The sequence below is a fragment of the Sardina pilchardus genome, chromosome 15 (genome assembly GCF_963854185.1).
Source record: "Sardina pilchardus chromosome 15, fSarPil1.1, whole genome shotgun sequence".
Lineage (NCBI taxonomy): Eukaryota > Metazoa > Chordata > Actinopteri > Clupeiformes > Clupeidae > Sardina > Sardina pilchardus.
The window spans coordinates 10542377-10567626 of NC_085008.1; the positions used below are offsets into that span (position 1 = coordinate 10542377).

The 25250-nt window shown below is 40.0% G+C and overlaps 1 protein-coding gene across 2 annotated transcripts in view; it reads right to left on the minus strand.

The window, feature by feature from the left end:
• tbl1xr1a (TBL1X/Y related 1a) overlaps positions 1–11857 on the minus strand; it is a 43974-nt gene extending 32117 nt beyond the window's left edge. For both annotated transcript variants that reach the window (XM_062555418.1, XM_062555417.1), the window contains exon 1: positions 11543–11857. The gene's annotated coding sequence lies outside the window, so the exon portion shown is untranslated. The remainder of the gene's footprint in view (positions 1–11542) is intronic.
• Positions 11858–25250: the final 13393 nt, after the last annotated feature.

The window sequence follows — 25250 nt, forward strand, 5'->3', positions numbered from 1 at the left end:
GTCAAAAATATAGGGTGCTTTCACACTTGTAAACCCTTTGGTTCGGTCCGTTTGTGCAGGTCAATGCAGCAATGGTCCTCACATCTTCACATCCAAATATTCAGCCCAAGATCCTCAAAAAGACATACAGTATTCTCATTCCCATCATCTGGCAAACTCTGACGCAGTTCAACAGGGGAGTAAGCAACCTGAACCGAGAGGTTCCAAGAGTTTTTTTGGACTGCATGTTTACACCTATGTCCGAGAGTGGCCCATATTAGATATCTGTGTTTACATGGTTCACTAACTTGCATAACTCCTGAGACAATCTACATGCGCACCAGAGGAATTTTGGTCACCTAAATTAAAGCACACAAACAGACAGCACTGCAAATGGCCAAAATAAACATGCATTAGGGTATTTCAGTGGCTAGTTGGTAACTTGTTTCATCTTGAGAAGTTCGAAAAATAGGTCAAAAAGCTTGTATAGTAGCTTTTCCATCTTTGTTTTCATTACCGTTCTGCCAGTTGAGCGTTCACAGGAAACTAAAAGCAACGCTGTATGTAATGGGAATGCGAAAATGTCAAAGATCGAGGCCATTTTCAACGATGCGGAAGTTGAAAATGACAGGGAATATCCGATCTACCTGTTCACGTTGCAGTCGTATTGGCACATATCCAATTCATATCCACATACAGTATGAATGATGCCTGTATCCGAGGCCGATCTCAAAGTATCCGAATGCATGCGTCTATTTCCTGCATTGTAGAAGACCATATCAATCTGTGTCACATAATAGCTAAAAATCCGAATTGGGCTACATTTAACTGCAGTGTTTATGCAGCCATAGTGATTTCAATTAGTAAAGTCAGATTTAAAAGTTCAAAGAAGACAAAAATACTGAATATTTCAGTAGTTAGTTATACTGATACCAAGTAGAGCCGGGCAGTATATCGGTCTATGAAAACACACTATATACAAACAGAGAATGCCGCAAACACAAATAGAGTTAGATGATGCGTTACGTTTCTCCCCTAAAGCTAGTACAAGCGAGTAAAATCCCCCTTGACCCCATGCCAGCGACAGCAGTTACTGTATATGTCCATGATGTAAAAAGATGCAAATAGTATTCATGTATACCTTATGACTATTTCAGACCATTCTCAATAAGTGAGAAGACACTTAGATCAAGCTTTTTTATGCTGCTAAATGTTATTCCAGAAACACACATCAGAAAGTAGAGCTTCCGTTTACAGTGCATATTTAGCTAGCCAGCTAATAATATACTCCAGCTTTATCTGTGAATTATTTGCACATAGATAGAGTTCTCCTTTGAGTACTTCCCATTGCAAAACAGCTAGAAATAGCTGTCTCATATTGTCAACAAAAGCAGCCACTGTTGTCAAAATGATTAATAAGTAATGAGTGTAAATGTAACTGGAAGAACGTTGGCCTACTAGTCAAGACTACATTCGGTGGTCTCAATCTTATTTATCTGCATTGTGTAAGCTACACACTCAAGTACCCTACAATATACAGAGCAAATGAATGTATTGTGGTAACACAATAATTAACACCGCCATGGTACCATCATGCTACACACTGACACCCTAAATTTGCTGTCGGGCTCACAAGGGGAAAAAAACCAAACCTCCAAACCAAACCATCTTTCTTAACTTCCTTTTTTCCCTGCAGTAATAATAAGAAATCAATATCGATAATAACTAACATTTCCTACTATTTTCTGTAAAAAAACTTACTTAAACATTCTGATTACAATTCAGGCTGAGTTATTGTTTAGCAGGCTATACCACCTATAGAGATATCAATATGCGGAATCATTCTGCTCCCAAACACCAACATACTCAATCTTTGTTGGGCAATTTGCAGTAGAGCCATCAGCCCACAAGCTTACAGTGGGTGGTCTAAAACAGAGCAAGAACCAAACCTGCCACATTAAAACATTCTGAGTAGAGAGTACGAATTACATCATACCATACTGACTTCTATGTTCACTGAATATGTGAACAGTTGCAAATAGTTGCAGTGTGTGTGTGCTGGCACTAAGCAATGGTTAACAAAATGATATAGCCAGGGATTGACATTACCCATTATTTAAGACAGCAAGCAAAGCGACTTCCTATGTATTCAACTCAGTATAGTATAATCTGAAGGAGAAATCTTCATGTTTGATGCATTTGTTTTTACTATAGCCTAAACCGCTGAAACCTACTGCACAACTTCTCTATAAGTGCAAGTGCAGACCGCACACAGACAAAAAAAACTGAACTTGACCTCCAGGTCACAGACACACACCCATGCAGCAACTCTCCATAAAAGCCTGAGCCAGGCAGTGTGGGGGAGGGGAACTGTTGGTTGTTGTTGTGCTCTGAAAGAACAATGAACATTTAAAGTCTGTGTGCCTGTTTGTGTGTGTGTGTGTGTGTGTGTGTGTGTGTGTGTGTGTGTGTGTGTGTGTGTGTGTGTGTGTGTGTGTGTGTGTGTGTGTGTGTGTGTGTGTGTGTGTGTGCCTGCCTGTCAAAGAGAGACAGAATGTGTCCTTTTTCCAAAGACACAGTGAAGGTGACAGATTCTTTTTTGGAAGCTAGTACTTTACCTGAACATGGCAAAACAGGGATTCCAGAGTCTTGACAGATAAACAAATGATCCACTCAAAAAGTATACTGTACACGATTAACAAGATTTACCAGAGTAAATCAGGGGTACAATCAATGATCAACCGAAGAGTAAACTGAGGGTACCTTTACATATGATTAATGATGAAATGCACACCGTTTTCAGTTAAGGCAGCTGACTAAACAAAGTACAGTCAGCACTACTTTTGCCCTTGAGTATTTGTAATTATTCTCTGATGTTGACATGTCAGGTATGTTACTTTGGTCTGTCAAAAATGTGCTCAGATTATATATGTTCTAATTAAATGAGCTTTACGCTGATTGGCTGCCTTGTAGTCAATGACTGTTCACAGCAGGCTCCAACACCTTCTTCCTGTATCTTAAATTCAAAGTGATAAAGTAACGTGCGGAGGAGGCGGTGATCAGAGGGATGGTTTGCTTTTGTTCAGGTTTGCCTGTTTTGTGGTCGTCATTTCAAAGTTCGCATTTTACATAAGAAGGAGGAAACAATTGTGCTTCATACACCAATTATGGTCAACATTCCTGACCTGTCACGAGACAATGTTACGTCAAAATGACGTCATTCCTCTGTCGCGCGACAATTTTCAGCCTCCCGCAGACATGTCGTGCACCGGAGGGTTTTTTCAGCGGTGCGCGACAAGCAAGCGGAGCTTGAAGCCAAGATCAGGGAGCAAGTGTCCTTCTGCAGCCATCAACCACATAAACCACATTCAGGCATTTCGTATAGCCTAGCCCACATCTTAAATAAACCCATTAATTTAAATAAAACCACTGTAGTCATGAAGTTTGAATAGTCAGTTTGAGAAGAGTATGAAGTTAACTTGGCTAGGCTAGTTTGGGTGACTGATTTGTTTACAGTCATGAATTATTAATAGTTTGTTGGATAAGAGAACAAAGTTACCAGTGAGTTGGAAAGACTAGGACGCAGGCACATAATAAGCATTCCAGCAAAAGGTAATAGAGAGGTTTATTTTCAACCAAAGGATATCTGCTAAGACCTGAAAAAAATTCTCTTTCCACTTAGGGAGATTACAAACTCATCTCATCAGCTAGCTGCACACACCTTACAAACTAGATGGTAATGTTTCCAATTGCGAAGAGCAGCAAGCAAAGTCAATATCAATATCATCAAAGAAGCAAGTTGCTACTGTCAATGAATGTTCTGCGAAGAGAATAATGTCTTCTTCTACGGTGTAATATAGGTAGCAATAGCCTTTTCACAACAGCGACACCTCTTTTCAGGAGAATACTGCAAATAGTGTCGCGACCACCACGCGCAAGTATAAATAGTTACGCCGTTTCCCACATTGTCACACAACAGGTTGGGAACGTCAAGAATAATGGGCGTTTAAGACTCATCTAATAAGTGATTGCTAGTTTGTCATTTCTGTTTCTTTCCATTTGAGATCTGGCATTCTCTTGGTTGCTTTAAAGCACCTTTTCCACTGAAAGGTATCAGCTCAACTCGCCTCTACTCTACTCGGTTATCGTATCAGCTTTTCCTTTTCCACTGCAAAAAAACTACCCTCTTTAATCGAGCTGGGTGCTATAGAGACACAGAAGGAAACTAGAAAAGCACTCAGAGAGCGCAGACCTCCGCCTGTATTGTTCTTCCTAGGTTGTCATACATTTGAACCTAAACTATTCAGATCGCCACCACGTGGCCATACCATGCCATTACACTTCTAAGCGAAACACATAAACGGCTCTGGAATCCCGACGGAATTACGGATCACTCCCAAAATGTAATCGTTTCTTCCTTGGGTCATCGAAAATGTCATCGAAATCCATCCATCACTTTTTGAGTTATCTTGCTAACAAACAGACAAACAGACAGACAGACAGACAAACATACGCCGGTCCCCGATGAAAACATAACCTCCTTGGCGGAGGTAACTAGCATGGTGTCAATAACATGGGCTACTAACAATATCAACAATGTAGGAAACCGAGGGAAGTTTGTTTCTGATTCATGGCATGTGGTTGTTCGTGTTAATGTTCATTCTAATCCATGAAAAAATGTTTGTTAATTCATAAGATAGAACGCTCATGTTTTTAACTGCAGGAAGTTATTCATTTGAATTGCACAACTATTGTCAATAATACTTCTTAGACCTAGAACGTCACCTTTTGGTATCGCCTTATGAAGGTATTATTGGGGCAAAAGTCACGAGCACATTTAACTGCAGATTTCGCATTCGCACACTAAAGTCACAAATGTGTAACCGTACATTTGAAGTTGTAGATATTTTTTTCATACCTTGTTAACACAAAATAGGGCTACGGGTTCACGAATCCGTTCTACAAGTTCACAAAACCGTTTTACAGATACACGAATTCTCACCTGTGCATCACAAATTCCTGGCCTCATCCCCTCGAGACTTTTGCTCCATTTACACTGCAACGATTGTGGCAAAACACATTCGCACATCCGTGTTTCATAGTCTGAGAACATGCACAACATTCGTGCATTTGTAAACCCAAATGTGAACTAATGCAACAGAAGTTGTGCATCTGTGAAATGTTTTCTCATTAATAAAAGTCTTACACGACTACAAGTGCATTGATACAAGTGCTTGAGTCTACATCTGCGAGTTTCCGTCGCTGTTTTCCGGGGACGAATACTTTTGCACCAATTATACCACCTGGCGATGTGCAAAACCGATTTGTACTTGTGCACACAGAGAGCATCGATCGAAAACAAAACAAGGCGGCCGGATCTGGATCTGGATCGCTCCCACACATCCCTGCTCATATAAGTAGCCTAACCTCCGCTTGTTTCCTCATCAATATAGACAAGGACGCACGATTTGTAGATTTTCTTTTCACAGAGTGAGAAACATACTTCGGAGTGATTATTTGCACCCGGGTGTAAATAGTGGAATGGAGGCATTTTCTTATTTGCACCCAAACCTGTAATGCGTGCAGAAACAGATGGGATGGCCTACCTAAATCTAACAAGTTAGGATTTTTAAAAACAATCTTTTTGATGGAAACGTGGTGCTAAATTCCCATAAACGTGTTCAGTTAACGGGTAAAACCGTACGTTTGTAAGCAAAATCAAGAATTACGAGCTTGTTTACCGTCACCTAGCAACCAGAAGATAGACAAATATTACTAGCCCAGTCAATCGCATAACGTAGAAGTCATGTAGGTTAGCGGATAAGTGCATGAGCCATGAATCAGAGATTGGTAGTTCAAATCACACCAAATGTAGGCTAATGCATTTTTTTTTTTGCATGCCAAACTAAAATATTTTGAAAGTATGTGCGAACGACTCTCTTCTCTTTGATGACGTTACTTCGCGGCAAATAAGAGTTTGTGCTTAATGAATCTGTCAAAAATGGTCTAGTTTTATTTTAGTTATAGAAATAGGCTACAGTTGTGAGTAGAACGCTTCTAAATAGTCAACTCCTCTACAGAAAACAACTCTTTCAACTATATTGGCATGCAAAAAAAAGCCATAGGTTACTAATGGGATACGAACTGCCAATCTTCGAACCATATGGCCCATGCGCCTACCCGCTACCCTATACAACTTCTAGTCCATGCAACGGGCTAGTAGCGTAATATTTCTATCTTCTGGTTGCTCAGTGACGGTAAACAAACTCGTAATTCTTGATTTTGCTTACATACGGACGGTTTTACCCGTTAACTGAACACGTTTATGGGAATTTAGCACCACGTTTCCATCAAAAAGATTGTTTTTAAAAATCCTAACTTGTTAGATTTAAGTAGGCCATCCCATCTGTTTCTGCACGCATTACAGGTTTGGGTGCAAATAAGAAAATGCCTCCATTCCACTATTTACACCCGGGTGCAAATAATCACTCCGAAGTATGTTCTCTCACTCTGTGAAAAGAAAATCTACAAATCGTGCGTCCTTGTCTTTATATTGATGAGGAAACAAGCGGAGGTTAGGCTACTTATATGAGCAGGGATGTGTGGGCGCGATCCAGATCCAGATCCGGCCGCCTTGTTTTGTTTTCGATCGATGCTGTCTGTGTGCACAAGTACAAATCGGTTTTGCACATCGCCAGGTGGTATAATTGGTGCAAAAGTATTCGTCCCCGGAAAACAGCGACGGAAACTCGCAGATGTAGACTCAAGCACTTGTATCAATGCACTTGTAGTCGTGTAAGACTTTTATTAATGAGAAAACATTTCACAGATGCACAACTTCTGTTGCATTAGTTCACATTTGGGTTTACAAATGCACGAATGTTGTGCATGTTCTCAGACTATGAAACACGGATGTGCGAATGTGTTTTGCCCCAATCGTTGCAGTGTAAATGGAGCAAAAGTCTCGAGGGGATGAGGCCAGGAACTTGTGATGCACAGGTGAGAATTCGTGTATCTGTAAAACGGTTTTGTGAACTTGTAGAACGGATTCGTGAACCCGTAGCCCTATTTTGTGTTAACAAGGTATGAAAAAAATATCTACAACTTCAAATGTACGGTTACACATTTGTGACTTTAGTGTGCGAATGCGAAATCTGCAGTTAAATGTGCTCGTGACTTTTGCCCCAATAATACCTTCATATCGCCTCAGACCACTTGAAATCTTGACCAAAAAAGCAAGTAGAGTAAAAACGAGTTGAGCTGATACCATGCATTGGAAAAGGGACGATGATTTGGCTCAACTGAATTTGCACTTTTGTTTAAGCTTAATGCTTTTCGACTTTCAGAATCTTATTGCACAATGCTTTCCACAACTAAGTTCATAACAACAACGCAAACATCCCTCACTCTGGATTTGATGGCAATGTTGTGTGCTGCTGTGTCAAGGAAAAAGGCGTTCTGACAACTTTTAAGCACAAATGTTGCAATACATCAATGCAAAGAGTAGCATATGGATAGTTAAGACAGTCCGACTGATAAAAATGTTATGTAATGATTTAGCCAATTTCGCTCTCTAGGGGCTCACTGTAATATATTCATAAATAACAGTGACACATATTGATCTAATAGGAATCGATATGTCAGATCAAACCAGGAAGTATTAGGCCTAGACCTACAGTAGCATGATGTGGATATTCTCGTACTGATTTCTGACAATTCAACCCTCACTTCCTTTACATGGACTGCAATAATCCAACTATTGTCCTTCGTATAAATACGACAACATTTAAATTATACTGTTCATATGAGTTGCACTGATTCCATTCATATTCCTGTTAGTAACCTAACACCATACCGATTCTAAACAGAGAATTGGTCTGGGAATTTTTTGTTAATTTCCTATTTTCCGAGAGCCATGGGCAATAGTGAAATCAAACTTGGCATGTTCAACTCTTACCAAATCTTTTCAGAAGTAGACAACAACAAACATTTCTTTCTCATTAGCAATGGTATTAAATACAGTTGTTCACGCAATCCCAAAGAACACATACGTCTCAGTTTAACACTTACGATCAGCATTGGTTGTGTCCAATAGCGCTCCTAACCATACTCCCACTCTGTCCTCATATAAAGCCCAGCCAACACTGGATAAAAAACTGGAGCCCCAAACATTTCTATATCTAATGCTACCATATACCCTTTGCCATGTTTCTTTTCAAAATGTTCAAACGTTTCAACTCCTAAGATATCTTCATGGCTATGTATGCCAGTCAACGTTTACAAAAACAGCCCTCTTCTGTACTGCTTCATGCCACTGCAACAAACACTGAGATACTGGATACTACGAAGGACTTTCAGGAGAGACATTTTCAAGGAATTCACTGATTTTAAATCATAAGAAAATGTAGTCCATAGATCATCTACTGAGCCGTGTTCCATGATGGATTCCAGAGGAAGTAACCATGTTTGCACCTGTGCCACTGGAGATTTGCTCTTTCACTTCACACTCATGAAGAGACCTTTTTCATGATAAATGTAACTTCCACAACTTCTATTTGTACAAGTTTAATTCAAAATGTTTCTAAACTTTTTCTCCTATGGTTTTGAGTGTCATTGACCCTTGGCTAAAAGTGGCATCTTTCGCTATATTCGAATCCCTTCATGTTCACATACTGTAGACACAGCCAAAAGAGCACTCTTTATTCAACTTCTTTATACCACTTCTTCATTCAAATCCTTTGGCATCTTAATGTGTGCTTATTCACTAGATGCAACACCCAACCGGGTAAACAGGTACAATAAAACGGTTTACTGGCGCATCGTCCGTTTTCTTAGGTAGCCGATGACCAACACAGAGGGACGCAGCACTCACAAAATCGAAGATCCCGCTACAAGCTAGCTAATGCTCCACCGGAATATATGAGATGGCTTAAGAGCCTTCCTTGCATACACCGAATTGTACCTAGAAGACCTTCCTTGTAAAATGAAGAACCAAATGCATTGTTGGAAATGCCATAACTCATTTTTCGCCCTTGGTTTATTTCCACTGTCACGGAAGGGTCACGAAATTTGGTGTATGTGCAATAGCCTTTTTAAAGCCTTGTCTCGGTTGCAAAATGGGTGAGAATGTCAATGAAAATGTTCTCGCTACAGTTGTTTGTAAAAGTCAAGCCACATTGAAGCAGCATGATTCTGCACCTGAAACTCAAGTCTTTCGGAATATGTTCAGTTGGTGCATTATTTGTCGTTTTTACATTTTTATTTGGTTTACTACTTTTCATTTGTGGTTACTGTTCAAATATGTATATCAAAATGTATTGGCAAGAGCAGATATCACTATCATCCTCCATTATTTGGCATCCCACTGAACTAACATTCACAGGCTACAAAATCTGTGACATGGCCATTTTTTGTCTAAAAACACACAGAGAATCACATAACTCTCGTTTTATTTTCCCCTTCTTAAATTTCGGAGTCTCCATTGGCTGGTTTCCTCTGATCAGCCATTACTGCCAGTGATTATAACAAAAATGTTTGACGAAAAATATTTAGGCCAACTGTTTCCCAAAGACGGAGCAGTGATTCTTCCAACCAGACAGACCAGACACTTTGTGGCAATTATATAACATTTCATAATATTCACTTTGCAATATGTAATAGTATCATTTTCTTTATACTTCTATTCAGTGACACAGGCAGGAAACCGTTCTGAGGAAGGAACACCATGGCACATATTTCCACAACATCTGACCATCTTATCTGAATAAAGACAGCTTGAGGCCACATACAGAAATGGGGTCAATATGTAGGCCTGTCATTGCATTTTGCCAAAAAAAAACAAAAAAACAATCACACCATTCCAAGTTACAACTTCAACACTGCAATTTTGGATTGAGTATTCATGTCAAATGTTTAAATAATATCAACAAACAAAGAGAGGCTACATTTCCCCTCCCCCTCATCTTTGAATTTTCTGTCAGGCACCGGTTACATAACTGTGTCACTGTGTAGCAGAGTGTGTGTCTCTGAGCCTGCACTAGCTCAAGACCAGGCATTTACTGGGTAGTGTTAAACATAAGATGACTGCCGTGGCTTGTATTGCCATTTCACAAAATAACACTACTTTTGGGCTATATTTTAAAACAAGAAAACACACAGCCATTGTGTAGCCTACATTGATCTCCAGTAAAAGATGAATGGGAAAAAAGACTTTCATAACCCCACATTATTTAGGTTCAGAATACCAGTAAATCAATATTTGTAGTAATACACCAATCATCAAAGAACTGAAATCAGTTTCTGTTGTGCACTTTTCTTCCCTTCTCTTGAACCAAGCTTCAAATAAGAGTGGACATGGCACTCATTTTAAATAATAATAAAACATGTTTGATTCTTTGTAATCCATAAATCAGTAAAGGTGTAATATGACAAGATACTTTACAGTAGGCCTATACCCATCTCACTTTTTTCTCAAAGGACATACATCCATTTACTTTTAAGACTTCAGTAACATGATAAATTAAAAAAAAACTTTGTTGACAAAATTAATACACAGCTACATCATCTGAAATCGAATGGCTCTCGTTTTTTATGTGCTCTTTCACCAGACTACTACACAACCTAAATCCACTGTCAGTGAGTTAAGAATATCCTCTTGGCTTTAACTCTCTCTCCCTCCCTTCCCCCTCTAGCTAGTTCTTTCCCCTCCCCCACACCCACGAGTTCAGCCTCAGCCACATTGCTGTCATGTGGGCTTGCACTGTTTTTCTTACAATATAAACCAAAATCTACTACATTGGAGGGTCATAATTAGTGTTACCTTTGCATAATAGTGTAACAAATCTCTAAGCAGGAGACACATCGATTATGTGTGCGTTATTATTAGCAACCTCGCTAAATATTCACACAACACATCAACACAGTCAAGCAGGATTTCTTGTTCCAACACGATTACAGCTACAGTTAACATTATGTCCCATGATCAAACTGGGGTCTAAAGTTAGCTATTGCACTGTAAAGGGGTTACTGTCTGTCAAGCAGTGACCAGCCAAGCTTCTATTTTGATCGAATACATTTAACATTCGCTGGCCAGCTAATACTGTTAAAACACTAACAACTAACATTACATGTTTGAATCTAACAGCAAGAATTTAGACCTAGCTAGGAAGCTCATTATAATACCACAGAACACCATGAACACTATCACAACTATTAAACGCCCGAGTAATGATTACATTATTTCATGTAACCCTCATATCACAGAATGCTATCTACCTAGTTAAGTTGTGAGAAGGAAGATAGCTGCATTTACAGACAGGCGCGCGCTCACACACACATACACACACACACATACGCGCCCGCGCGCGCACACACTCACACGCACACACGCACACACACACACATTCTGCCCATCCCCCACCCCAGTCAAATCAACTAAACAAATGCCCTTATAATATAAACAATACATCGCATTGAGACCAAATAAAGCATTGTCCATAATAATTCGACCCTTAGCTACATCATTTTCGTCAAAGCTATGGCTATAATAAACAAAAACACTCACTTTTAATATCCGGATCACACAAGGGGTGCCTTCTGTGTTGCTGTGTTGCCTGTGTGGAATTTCCTCCTCCACGGCTATTTCTTTAAATAGGGCTAAAACAACGCGTTATAAGCCCAATCTTCAACGACGATCCGCTTGTTAAATTCCCATATAATCGTCCGGTTACAACACACGGTTAAAAATGTTCGCGAAAATCTGTTAAAAATTGCATTTAAGAGAGACTGAGGAGCATTGTGGGGCTGTATGCTAGTGGAGAAAGAGCCAAACGGTTCAGGAGCAGCCAACGGCTTCAGACACTCAAACACTGAAGCGGTGACCTGCCAAGCGAAAATGGGGAAGGCCTGGGCGGTTGTCGCTGTAGCTTTGTTGAAACTAGGAGGGACACAGACAGCAATAACATAGCTGATGGTGTCATTTTAGAGAAAACAGCATCAAAACAGTTACAGTTTTTATAATAATTAAAAAAAAAATTATTACTTTTTTTCAAAATATTTTTTATATTTTTTAAAAAAGGATTTCAAATATTGAGAAAGATGATTATTGTTAATTAAACTACCCTTGTGATCTTCTAAACAACATTGTGGTTTTGTTATTATTTATTTGTGTGTGTGTGTGTGTGTGTGTGTGTGTGAAAAAGTAGGCTATTATTATAAATAATGAAATGTAATTTGCTTGTTATTTGTATAGCATACAGTTTCATCTCAGTTCATGGCACCATCCCTGCCTCTACAGAAAATGTAGCTTAACATTGTAATGTAAATGTAACTTATAATTGAAGTATTTGCATTAATGGAATCTACATTTGTTACTGGGAAAACCTGATACAACCATAGTAGCCTACAATTGGATGGGGGAGGGGCAGACACTTCACCATGAATAGGCTATTTTCAATGAACGGTGTAATTAGCGTATCAAATAGTAAATAATTAAAACAAAATTATGTTGCCAGTTTTGTAGAGTTGCCGTGTTAAGATTTTTAAAATCTTATTCATAAGTCTTGAAGGCCACTAAGTTGATTTTATAGTAGGCTGTATGCAGCTAGTACGTTAATACATCCAAAAATGGACAAAGAAGGAGAACAGAACTTAGAGAACATAGACAGGAGAACAGAACATAGACAGGAAAATAAATGGAAACAGCCACCCAATAGGACTTACACAGAGAAACGTGAAGCCAGTTTGAACCCATTTCCTGTTGGTGACCTGGTGTACTGCATCTTCAATGTCAGTTGAATAATAAACACGCAACTTATGCTCTGAACACAGCAAGTCATTTGGTCGCCACACTAAGAAAATTGATAACGTTCAAAGTGATCCGAGTTTGAGTGCAGCTTTTGGTCTGTGATTTGTTCCGACGTAGTGCTAACCATAACATCACTTTAATGGTTTTTTTACCTCAATGTTTTACTAAATAGCTTACCTACGGACTTTCCCTTGGGCTGCCTTTGAGTTTCTCATCCAGAAAATACATGTAGGCCTACTTTTCTTATGCGCGACTGAAAGTCGCATGCTCATGACATCATTTTAGTATTCGCTAAGAAAAAAGTTAATTAATTATGATGCCAGTCACACAATGTTGACACATTTCCCTGGAAATAGAAATGGGTCATACAAAGGTTTAAAACGCTTCAGATGTAAAGTTATTTGCCGTCAGTGACGCCAAAATGGACAGGATCAACGGAATGCTAACTCCAAGTGGAGCCTTGTTAGCCTCAGCGCCTCATAGGGGGTAGGCCTACACTAAGGTGACCAGATGTCCGAGACCAAAACAGGGGACATAGCCTAATCACAAAAGTGTCAGAAAAACTGGGGACATCTGGTCACCCTAGCCTACACACATTAGCTTATGTGCGTATTAAAGGCTACTGTGGGGGACGAATTACAAGAGAGTCATAAGTTACAAGCAAAAAACCTGGAATGAGAACGGAAAAAACTATCGCTCAAAGTATGCATGCTAGCATATGGCCTAGCCTAACATTTACTACCACTGCAATGCACTGAGTAGCAGCATCATACATCATGTTTTTTTGTGCACTGAGGTGGGTGGGGGATGGAGGGTGTTGATACAATGGGACCCTTGAGGGATAGGACTGTGCATTGGTTACTGCACAGCTTAGAGAGTTGGCTGCATACTCACACAGTGCACAGGCCATTACAGCATACACCAGGGAAGCACACACAAGCTGGCAGTGTGGCAGCAGGACACAGACTGCTGGTTTGTTTGAATGCCCTAGGACTTGCCTGTATCCCTGGTACACCAATGGCAGAAAAAGAGCTATCAAGCACTTTCTACAACTGCTTCTGCCGTGTGTTTTAGTATGGAGGTGGAGATTTCACCTATTCTTGTAATGTGTCAAACACTGGCAGGGACTAACTTGAAGAGGGGTTGGTATGGGTTATTGAGGTTATCTATATATCAATACCCATTAATTTCATTGTGCAATGGCAATTTGAATATGTATCTTAGACTGGTGAACCTATTGCCATGTTGTAGATTATAACAGTAACTTCACAATGGGATTGATCTTCAAATGTGAAACCAGAACTATCAAATTGGCTTGCTAAATGATATGAAGTATAAAGATGTGAAAATAAATGAAAGTTTTAAACCATGAAATCCATTAATCTGTGAAAAAAATGTAGCCTACCATAAATATAGTAGAGGACAATAGGTTTTACATGTGGGTCTTCAATGATTTTTTCCGCTACAACAAAACAAAACAAAACCAAGTACATGCCGTTAATACTTTTACAAGCCTGTTTCACCACTCACTCACTTTGTGAAGAGAATCTGCAGCTACTCTCCATTGGGAATGGTTTCCAACGCAATCATCATATGGGGAGTAGAGTTTGCGTTAACGTTGAAATCAGTGGTTAACCAAGGACAGTCAATAAATAGGCCTAATGTTTTTACCTTTGCTGTATAAAACACATTCTTCCGACTGCAATTTTTGAGGATTGAGGATTGGTCCACCCTTTTTAGGGTTGGTGTAAACGCTAGTCGGAGAGAGGCAAGACTATCTCAGTATCTCACTGAGATGAAAATGAGAGGAGAAACTAGGAGGGCAGTTCAGGCTACATTTTTACGACACAATCTCTCCAAACATTTTGAGATGAAAAATACATGTTTTACCTGCTAGCATGGGTCATTTTGAAACCCTGTTTTTACATAACCAATAAAGTAGACAGCATGAAGGCAACACATTATTTCAGGGAAATATTAATGCTGGAATCTGTAACAGGAAGTCCTGCCCTGTATTATAAACAGCCACTTAGGTTTTTGAAAATATGAATAGGCCTATTATTGTATTTTTCCACCATTACTGAGTAGCAAAATAAGTGCAATAAGCAAATCAACCCCATCAACTGTTTATTCCATTGATATCACATTCATTATGAGTGTCGCCTCAGTCATTCAGATAGGAGCCTGATCAATTGTTTGTCTGAAATAGCTGCCTGGAGGAATTACCCTTGTCAAGATGGATACAGAGTGAAACTTGTCTGCCCAATCTTTTCTCAGACTATAAATAAAGATTATTTTCAAAACAGTTGTACTACAGTATAGTTTAAATCAGGTCTCCAACAGGTAGCTCATGCGCTACCAGTAGTTCCCCACCATTTACAACACCCTGCCTCCTTTTGAGACAAAATTATCATTTACCAATTAAACAATGCTTCTCCTATGGTAGTTTCAGTTGGTAGTCACCATGAGGTGATGTTAGTAGTCCAAGTAACACCAGACTCTGGGAAAATAACCTGGTCAATAAACGTCAAATGTGAACATGCTACTACTAACACAAAACATTACAGCTCTCAGTTGTTTTGTCAAAGTAGCTATCAGAGGAAAAAAGGTTGGAGATCCCTGGGTTAAATCCTATATGCTATAAATCATGATTGTAAATTGTCCCTTGCATTAACCAATAAGCTATACAATAAATACTTTATTCATTGTTGGTGGGAGGCGGGGATATCATGTTTAACAGATATGTGTTTGTCTGTTGTCTGTGTGTGTGTGTGTGGGGGGGGGGGGGGGTGCAGTATAGGGACAGAGTAAAGTATGACAGGGATAGAGAAGGATTAATCAACCATATATTGATGCTGTTTGAGACGTCTCAGAACAGGGTCTGAGGGAGAGGCCTTGTGCTGTTAGGATCTAGCAGTTCTATGTTCTCCCATCCCCCACTCAGGGGAACTCATTGCCTCATGTAAAAAGGTTATCTCTTAGGATCAGTTCCGCATGAGAGCATAAAACTAACATTTCACGTATCTATTATATTATATATATTATATATGTAGCCGCCTTAAGTGTAACAGGTAAATAAGAATGAAAGTAGTTTGCCATAAATGAAGGCATCATCTGGTCAACGAAACACAGTGCGACTAAATATATAATGTAGATTATGGCACTGTCAGTGTCTAAGTCTTAATCATTAGAGCAGTCTTTAATTTTCTTAGGATAAAAAAAACAAGCAATGTAAGATGGCTGAGGTGGAGTAAATCACTTGATTTGTGTTGGGCTTCACTGCCTTCATTTCCTGATTGATCCGACTCCAATCACATTATGCAAGAGTTAGTGAGCAATAGCTTTGAAAATTCAGCAGTTACTCAATGAAATCACAAGGATGTAGAGCTCCAGGTAATGTAACATGGTGGTGGCTCTAGAGATAGAATTCAATACGTGAACCCGGGTTATTGTGCACAATCCCTGCTAACTAAACAATGAAATATGAAACACAACAGTCAGAAGATGAACACCAAATGCAAACCAAACAGTCTCCACACTCTGACCCTGTACTGCTACATGAATAAAACACAAACACGAAGTCATTTATTGACTTCCTGTTGTGGTGTGCATGGCTGATGTGCAGATACAGGGCAGAGGCATCAGTGGCAGAGAAGCAGTGAGATGGCAGATGGCATTTTGCAGCTCTTCGCAAGCTCATGCAGTAAGGAGAGAGGGGGGTTGGGGAGCAGAGCAAGACCCCTTTAAAATGCCTGTCCTCTCTTTCTCTCCCTCCCTCTCTCTCTCTCTGCACTATTCTCTCCCTTGCCAGAGCTGGAGCTGTGGTTTTGGCAGACAGAGAGATATTAGACAAAAGTGTTACATAATTTATTTTTTTTAATACATATGTATTTTTATGCTCTAACAATTGTCCCTTCATAATTCTCGTAACACCTTGTCCACAGAGCAGAAATGTCTATTTCCTCACCCTCCAAATGAATGAAATATGTTTTTTTTAGCAATGTCCCTAAATTATATTGTTGCAGCAACAGAGTGCATAATGGTTCCAGAAAAACAGGGAGAGATTATTGTAAACTATTGAAAAGCTGCGCAGCCATTCAGAGAGCTTATGTCTGCGGATATGAGACGCCGCAGGATCCCACCCATCCCCCACGCTGGCTTGTAAACCCATTTTTGCCTGGCTGGTCACAGACTGCAATAGATAGATTCCACCCCACCCCCTATCCTTTGCTCAGTCATTCAGACTTGGAAAGTCAATAACAAGCTGACATCATCATTGGTTTGTATATTACACTGCTACTTTCATTCTACACACAATCTTCTCAGAGAGGACAAATGTAATTCATTTTTTGATTTAAAAAATGTAAACATTATTAGAAGAGTTACATAATAAACAAGCAAATCTACTATATAGTTTCCAGGCTATACAGTCATGGCTGAATTTTGGGTGTACCTTTTCTGTCTCTTGACCTTGTGTGGACACATGAGGTATCATTTTGACAGCTCCTGTGATCCCGTCCTTCTAACTGTAGAGAGGAGGTCAGTTTAAAGTATTATGCCCAAAAGCTTCTGAAATATTTTTTACTCGCAAATTGACATGAGACAGGGGGAAGTGAGTATGGAGAACCAATCGATTAATAAAATATGGCATGATGTGGTCTTTAATAAAAAACATTTTGCATGACGATCATCATTTATTATAATAGCATTCACTGCTTCAATGCAACTTCAAAGAAGGCATTTTGAAAATGAGTATAAATGTTTATTAATGTTTGACCAGATATGCCAAATTCTAACAACCAATATGGTGTTTACATCTTGAAATTTGCTTTATCGATAAGTTGAAGCATTCTCCATCTGACATGCATCAATGTCATGTCACTTACCATGTGTTAGAATGCACACTCAATATTTCTCATTTTCCAAAAAAAAAATATTTTAATGAGAGAACAACACAGCATTCAGGTAATGGTAATTGGCAATGCGGCCACAAAATAAAGTAAGAATTGATACACCTTGAAGTGTATTACTTTCTGTTAAACGAACACGCATTATCCTGATTATACCACCGTAGCCACATTTGCAATACACTAGTTTGCAGATAATTTCCACTTTTTCATCACTAAAACACTTGTTTGTAGAACCAGGCTATTTCTTAGTGCCATACATTGAGTCATTAAAGCTGGGCAGCCACTATGTGATTTTTTTCTCAGTTGCGCACAAGTGGTTACTCACGCATTACTCACGTTTCATTCAAGACAACATTTTCAGAAATGCCAGAAGAGAAGTCATTATTGTAGTCATTGTTTGAATTATTAAGACCTACAGTATGTACACTGATGAAGTGGATGTGGTGAGGTTGAGTGTCTTCAGTTGAAATTATAGAGCATGTTCCGGAACTGAGCCCCAGCTCTGCTTGGCAATGCTTTGACGCCTTGACTCAGATTGGAAAAAGGCCTCATGCCTATGGCCCGTATGGTATCCTTTAACAACTTCACTCTCACTCAATTTGTAATCGTTTTGTAAGAGAGTTCCTGCTGGTGGGTTTTCACAAAATAAAGTTTGTATGTTAATGAAAGGTGCATGTGCCTGAATTCTGAAATCCGATTGATCATTTGCATGGCTATTCAATAAGATTTTAGAAGGAATACCCTTTCAATCTGAATTAAATTCCAAAGGGATTAGCCAGTTTTATATTTATATGTTTATATATTTATTCCAATTGAGGCATGAATCTGATTCTAATCAGTTAGATTAAAAGTGCTCTTGTAAATCCATAGTGAAAACATAATGTAACGTGTAAGCAAGAACTCAACCTGCACAGTCCATTTTGTGTTTCAACAGAGAGACAACTCACAATGACTGTGGCAAACAGTAACAACAATGGCTACAATGGGCTCAGAATCCACCAAGAAGCCACTCATGGGTGTTGAGAAACCTACCAGTTCCACTCACGAAGCCAGCACAGAGCTGTGTGCTGTAACTGCTACTGGAATCGTGATTTAACGTGGCTTATTTCTCTGGACCCAAGGTGGACACACATGGCCAACAGAATTCCAATCAATTAGACACAGTGGGGTTCTACATTCCAGCTTCCACGATTGTTTTCTTAGGCCAACAGCACGCCGGAGAGTCTCATCCCCCTGAGCTCGGGTTGAGCTGGAAAAGCTAATACATCAAGGGGCCCCAGCAAAGACTATCTGGAACACCTGTTTAGGGGTGTATTTAATCCTCTGCTCTACTGCTGGTGGGGGTAAAAGCAAAAAGGCTTTTGGCAAAGGGGAAAAGACTGAATCGCAATGAGACGTAAGGTCATTCCTCTCTCCTTTTGATCGTGCCATTAATCGCTCTTCAAAGTCTGATGCTGGAGCTGAATAGGATGAAGGTGGCAGGCGGATTGCAGTGGCCTCAGCATTGTGAAACCGCTGACATTAAAATAGGTTTTATGATCCTGAATGGGGAAAACGAACACTGTTCCATCTGCAGACAAGTCATAGAAACGTATCAGTGATGGTGACAAACATGCGGTGATTTACAAAGGCGATTCTTCTCTAACAGTAGAATACAGATTCAATTGTTATAATGTACAGTAGTCTACTATGATTAAGATGCACACTGCACTAGGTTACTGTCCATACAAGTATATTTCAGGATAGCACACCGTTACACTTATTGCACTTAGTAGTAACTAGCTAGCGAAAGAGATAACATAAATGAGCCGACTTGAAATTGGGAGATTAGATTAGATTCAATTTATTGTAATTGTGCAGCGGACGAGTACAGACAACAAAATGCAATTTGCGTCTACAAGTGCAAAAAAGCAGTGCAACAAAGTAGACAGGTGGTGCATAGACAGGATATGATATAGTGCAGCATAAACATACAGTTGCTTAATAGAGGGTCGTTAACAGTAATCTATCTATTAATGCAAGGAACGTCTGTCTGTGTGTCACTCTGTCTGTCTGTCTGTTCCACGCATAACTCTTGAACCACTCACCGACTGCTCTCAAATTTGGTGGGTGTCAACCTAATGGCACGAGTGTGTGCAGTGCCAAATTTCATGTTATACGAAATGCCACATCTACGGGCTCTGCACTAGTATAAATGAAATATAAATATGTATTAGCATAATAATGAATGAATGAATACATAGGATTTGTGTTGTTTTGTACAGCAGTATCCATAGTCTTTCTGTGATAGTCAGTATAGTTGATAGCATAATCATGTCATCATGGCAAGTATAGACTAAACATAAGGGTTAAGAGAATTTCATGAAATACCAGGGGCCGGTTTCCCGATAACGTTCACTCTTAGCGAGCTACGAAGACTCCAAAGGTATAACTTACCAAAGTTGTTTACCTTTCTAGTCGTGGTTCCCGAACTATCACTTAGGAGTCTTCTTACGAAGAGCTCCTTACGTCCGACGTATAAGGCACTGTCCACCATGAAGGTGCTGAATTAGGTGACATCGATTGCTCAGAAATCGATTTTTTATTTCACGCGGAGGCTTGACAGACTTTATGAAAGCGTTGCACCAAAACCATTGCTTATAATAGCCTATCGCCCCCACAACATTCACGCAACTTCAACGTGGATGAGCTTATTAGCACACAATGATAAAAAACGTTGTCTAGAAATTAAATGATCTACGTAGGTAAGTAGGTTATGTTTTCATCTGGGTTTGTTTGTTGGTGTGTTGGTTTGTTTCCCGCATGGATAAAAAGATTCGAACGCTTCATGTTTGAAAGCAGAGGTCTGCGCTCTCTGAGTGCTTTTCTAGTTTGTTTGTTTGTTTGTTTGTCCGTTAGTTTGCAAGATAGGCTAACTCTAAAAGTTAAAGATGGATTTCGATTAAATTTTCAGGAAAGATCTGAAATGACCCAAGGAAGAAACTATTTAATTTTGTGAGTGATTCGTATCACCGTCTGGATGCAGGAGGCGTAGGCTACATGTGTTTGCTTGGGGGAGGTTTGTGCTTTTCTAGTTGAAATAGGCTATGTAGACTTTTTTTAATCACAGCTGACCAACATCCTCATTCAGTATTGTGTGCCTTTGGTTAACATTAAACATGACAGCAAGCCCGCACATTAGGCCTAAACATTGTAGGACGGTGTGGGGAAGCAAAGAATAAAGCGCTTTTAACTATTTTCAAATGCGTGCACGTTTCATATTTGCATGAAAACATTTCCAGAAACTATTTTCTAAATTAGCATACTTACATAAAATCATTGGCGAACCAAAATAGTGATTTTGTATCATATGAGTTGCATGCGTAACGGAAATTGCTGTAGGGTACAGTGGCGGCGACTAGCGTCGCGAGTCGAAACATTGCTAAGGTGCAGCTAAGAGAGGTCTGGGAGTGCTCCAGACCACTCTTACCAACGAACGACGTGCGAAAGACATTCGTAGCAAAGAAGGTTTCGGGAAATGCGTGAGGTACTTAAGGTAGAGCTTAAGATAGAGGTTACGAACTACGTAGCGTTAAGAAGGCTTTGGGAAACCGGCCCCAGATCATTAACGCACAGTATACTATGAAAGGAAGCCATCGTTATGTGCCTGGTCCATACCTTTCACCTCCACAAAAGAGCTCAGTGACATCATTTTGCAGCTAATTCTATTGCTTACTCACAGCATATGTGGGCAATTGGGGTCACTTTGTGTCCACATCTCTTCAGACAACAATGTGTTACATGCTTGAGGGTACAAACTCTCCCAGGCCCTGATCAAACTGAAGCGTTTTGTTGGATTTGTTGGACAGCATCCAAATAATCATAACAAGGACCATTTTCAATTTCACTTGCAAGAATACTGGAACCTAACACTGCCATTGAGGCAGAGAATATGACACAAATAAATATATATATTTTAATTTTAGAGTCTCGTATATTCTAGAATTGCAGTTCCGGTACTTTCACCACACATTGGGGAAAGGAAACAGCCAGCTGGTCATTATCATACAATAAATCCCAGTAGCAGCTGATCATGTTTTGCATTAAATCGTGTTCTGAAATGTATGTCCAGGAGGACTGAGACAGGTAACACATTCTCAGCCTGCCAGTTCAAGCTGCAGCATTTTCTTGGGTGCTTGCTGCCATCACTTTTCAGTCAATTATTAGAAAAGTGGCAAATGCTACTTCAAATAATGAATGAAATAAAACATTTTAAATGGCTGTCATTGCGTTCAGATGAACACCTGTAAATCTTCAATGTAGTGTGTATTTGTAGCACAGTATGATGTCCTTTGACATGGATTTCTATAACAGCAGTATGCGTTAATGCCTAAATCTTCTATTATGGCAATCTGAGAGGTGAAGGTCAGCACGCAAGACACAAACTCCTTTCTTGTGACACATCCAGTGAATGTGAAATCATCCACATTTGCATGAAAACTTTTGACAATTGTCAAGAGGGAAGTGATTTTGCAAGTCAAAGCAGGGAAGCCTGGGTGAAGTGTCAGGGGGGTTGACTGAAAAGGGTTGCAGTGGGGGAAGGGAGTTCAAAGAGCTATCAAGAGCTATATGTTATGCTAACCCCAACCACAAACAGATGTGCAGACCCCTAACAATATCAGAGTAAATGTCAAATTGGCAGTTAGCACACAGGAAATACAATGCAACTAGCTATAGTCAGTAGGTGGGTTTCGATCACAGTTTAGTGCAAAATAGCAAGAAAACTGAATTGTGAATGGTGTGTCTCCATCGAGTAATGTTATACCATTAAAGCTGGGTTCTCTTCTTAACTCTTCATAACTGTGGTAGTGATTAATCCAAGTAAAGGAATGATGCCATATGATGTGCACAATAATGATGGAAAATACAAATTGGCTACAGTCAGGTTCCAGGAATTTCTGGTGAGTCCTTTGCCCACAATGATTTGGCCATGTGAATCCACACTAAGAATAATTTCCTCACCAGACCACACAAAATGTGCCATATTTTTTAACATGTAGCATCATGTGACTTAGGCAAATGTGCCAAAATGGCCTTTTCCATTTAGTGGGGTATTGTTTTTTGACTGCGATTTTTGTGTTCCCTTCACTTGTGTTTAAATCCAATGGTGCTCCAGGCTTGATAATGGAAACGTGGCACATGTCTGCAAGCAGGGTAAGACTGTGTACACTATGACACCGTGTACAAGTTCACACTCAGTGTAATAGTGAGGACCAGGGGTGGTGGAGCAGAGATTGGCGGGGGAGGGGGAACCCCCTCCCCCATCCCATGAGCTTTCCACAGGGTCGTGAGGTCATCTCCCTGGACCGTTGGTTGGCGTGACGACAGAGGAGGACGGAAGAGAGCGGGAGTGCGCAGTGGGCACACTGCCAGCCGAGTGGCAATGAGGTGAGACAGCGACTGGTGTGAAGCAAATATGCAGGCAAACACACACACACATGCGCGCACACACACACACACACAATACCATGGAAACACAGCAGCAAAAGCTAACGTTCTAATGTTCAATTCCACACAGGCAAACCCGAAAATACAGCACACTCACATATAAATATAGCTTAACTCAAAAAAGTATTAATACATACAAAAGTATGAGTGTGAGTATGACCCAAATCATCCAAACATGTTTGATATGTGTCCAACATGTCCAATAAAGGACAAAGTAACATGATTTCCACACACTTCGAACAGAGAATTCCCCTTTCAATACTGCTGAGCTTGATTCTCAGAACAATTATAGTAATTTCATATCTGAATGATCCAAACAACTCGGTTTCACATTCCTTAGTGCTGTGGCATGCAAAATTGTCTAACCAACTGAGATCCACTTTTACGGTATCAAAGAGGTCTTGTAAAAATCCCCAAATAATTCAAATGGGGAAATTCTGGAGGGGAGACAGAAAGCTAAATGCCAAGCCATACACAGAATGATCCACAAAAGGATCTGCCTTCTCTGAAAGGCATGTCTTAGACATCCTTGTTACATAAACTTACATTTTTTTGGTCCTCAGCTCTTGATTGCACACAGATCAGTCTTGGGCTCTGCAAACTAAGCCTGGCCAGATGGCGTTGGAGCATTGACCTAGTTTGCCACAGAGCATGCAAGCCTCTGTGAATCTGAAAAAAAGTTGGGCATACTTTATATTCAAAACACAATGCCACATCTGAGGTGTGTGTCCACTGGATAATCGACTATTTGAAGGTTGATAGAAACTTATCCATGGAAACATTTGGAGAGATCAACTTTGGTCATAAATGTTGCATACAGCATTACAAGCAAGGGGCCCTCAAACGGTTTTCTCTCACACACCAAATGCTCAAAGTGTGTCATGCACATCTTCAAGGTAGTGTGAAACTGAGACCAATAATCAACCAACAGAACATATTCTCACTGTTTTTCTTAAGCTGTGCAAACTGACGTGACGGTAATGCCAAGACAAATATTGAGTACTTTCCCGTCGTGGTGGGTACTTCCCCAAATAGCTTGCCTACCTCTGGCAGAGAAAAACTCCTGTCTGGTCAAAGGTCTGGGTGAACACCAATGAACAGCATAGAAGAAAGTTGTTAGGTTGTGCTTTTGTCAAAGAGATGACTAAGGCACTTAGTGGAATACTGATATGACAGTTATTGCTGTTGTCAGTGTTTGCGATGCATCATATTCAAAATGGAACAGAGTGTTAGAGAGAGGGAAATGTATATGCAGAGCAGACACATTCTGTAGTGTACATATGTACGCACATTCTTTTTTCAGACATATGGGTAGTAGCTGAAAGGATGGCTTAAGCTAATCACATTCATTGAAAAAATATGATCCATTTAGTTGAATATAATCTCAAGACTTTCTAACCCCTACTCCCATACATCAGCTTCTGGTTCGCTGAAGATCTTCTGGAGTGTTGCCATGACAATTATTTAGGAACACTCTCACAACAGCGTGTTGTCTTGTGTATATACCCCCTGATCCATATATATATCAGTGTTGTATTCTTGTCGTTTTAACTATTCCCCCAACCTTCTGCTCCCTATGAAATTCAAACTGAGCCGCCACAGAGTGTACAGTATGCAGGTCACTGACATCCCCTCCTTTTGTCTCAACCCCCATGTGCTTTTTCGAAATAATGTGCCAGCAACAACCTGCCCCCGCTGTGGCTGTGCCCTGGCGAGATTTATGCTGGGCGGGCCTTCGTTGGCGCGCCTTATCTTCACAGAGCGCCGGAGATGAAAGTGTTACGACAGAATCGTCTCCCACTGAGCTGCTAGATGAGGGCATCAAATGTGAACTGACAGTCTCTCACATGTCAGCGTCCTGCTTCTCCAAAGAACTAGCACTTGCTGCCAGGCTCCGGCAAAGGAAGCCAGAAACACACAAAAAAAGGAAGATGCTAACCATCCAGGCGTGAATCATAACATGAAATATTCAGAGTATTTAGGATTAAATAAAAAATGGGGGAGTACCACTGAGGGACGAATGCTCATTATTCCTCTTTTGTATGGCTTGGCAACCAAAAAAAATCAAG